The sequence below is a fragment of the Protobothrops mucrosquamatus genome, unplaced genomic scaffold, assembly GCF_001527695.2.
Source record: "Protobothrops mucrosquamatus isolate PMUCROS unplaced genomic scaffold, P.Mucros_1.0 scaffold34401, whole genome shotgun sequence".
Lineage (NCBI taxonomy): Eukaryota > Metazoa > Chordata > Lepidosauria > Squamata > Viperidae > Protobothrops > Protobothrops mucrosquamatus.
Window position 1 is genome coordinate 1 of NW_015420137.1, and position 1,462 is coordinate 1,462.

The following is a 1,462-nucleotide window of genomic DNA, read 5'->3' on the forward strand; positions in this document are numbered from 1 at the left end:
AAAATAAGATCCTGGGACTGTATATGCCCTCAGCTTACAGAAGGTACAATGTGACCTACTGTTTGACGTGGGACCCCACAGTCACACGGAGGAGAGGATACTATGCCCCATTTATACAGAGAGTCCCAGCAGACACCATGGGAGATGTGAATCCTATTCAGGATTGTCCATTTCTGATGTGGTAGTTCAAAGCCTGGCACCTTTTTTGTGGCTTCAATTTATATGTCTTCCTATAACTGGACATTCAGCGACCCATTTGGCTTTCCCTTGGGAATTGATGTTAAAGTTGTTGGACAGATGTTTTGCAAGTGCCATTGGGGGCTTCCTGAATTTGAGTCTTCCTGTTGATAACTGAGGAAAGTCAACATGCACCAGTAGGAGTGAGTTGTTCAAAAGTGTTTCTTCCCAAGCATTACATAAGTGTTAGACTCAAAGGAAACTCAAAGGAGAGGGGAATATGACTGCGAAAAAAATTCATTGATGCCATTATTGAAAATTGCCATGAGGAAGCATATTACTCTGATTTCTCTCCAGACTGTATAAATCTTTCACCTTTTACTAAAGATTTCTGTGGATAGGAACATTTATGATCTTGTACTAGATTTTTGAGGTTGTGGTCCCCACCCTGTGGGCGGTGAGATCTGCCCCCACTCTTCCAGTCTTTCGGAAGAGCCCGCTCGGCTGGGGGCCCCGATAGGAGTCTGCTACATTGAGGGTGGCTGACAGGGTAGACAAGATTCTAATCCCCAGACTGCCCATCGCCTTGGTTTTTAATTTTTAACTTTTCTATTCAATTTTTCATATTTTAATTGTTTTTAGCACTTTTTATTACATTATATGCCACACAGGGTCGCTGTATCAGTATGATGGGCAACATAGACATTTAATACATAAATAATAAATATTAAATATATCAACTTAACCAGATCAATTTAGAACCTCACAGATGCATATACTGCATAAATGAAGTTTGGTTAGGATTAGATACGTTTTGCAGAGTAGTGGCGAATCAAGCTGTTCAGTTTGCTCATATCTTAATATAATAATAATAATAATAATAATAATAATAATAATAATAATAATAATAATAATAATAATAATAGTAATAGAAGTAGTAGTAGTAGTAGTAATAGTAGTAATAGTAATAGTAATAGTAATAGTAATAGTAATAGTAATAGTAATAGTAATAGTAGTAGTAGTAAAGTTGGAAGGGACTTTGGAGGTCATCTAGTCCAACCCCTGCTCAGGCAGGAAACCATTTCGGACAAATGGCTGTCCAGTCTCTTCTTAAAAACTTCCAGTGTTGGAGCATTCACCACTTCTGGAGGCAGGTTGTTCCACTGGTTAATTGTTCTAACTGTCAGGAAGTTTCTCCTTAGTTCTAGGTTGCTTCTCTCCTTGATTAGTTTCCACCCGTTGCTTCTTGTCCTGCCTTCAGGCGCCTTGGAAAATAGCTTGACTT

The 1,462-nt window shown here is 38.7% G+C and overlaps 1 non-coding gene across 1 annotated transcript; it reads left to right on the plus strand.

Annotated features, from left to right (window-relative positions):
- Nucleotides 1-514: 514 nt before the first annotated feature.
- On the plus strand, nucleotides 515-625 carry LOC114923869. Its single transcript, XR_003810724.1, has one exon. It is a non-coding gene; the product is annotated as a U5 spliceosomal RNA (small nuclear RNA).
- Nucleotides 626-1,462: the final 837 nt, after the last annotated feature.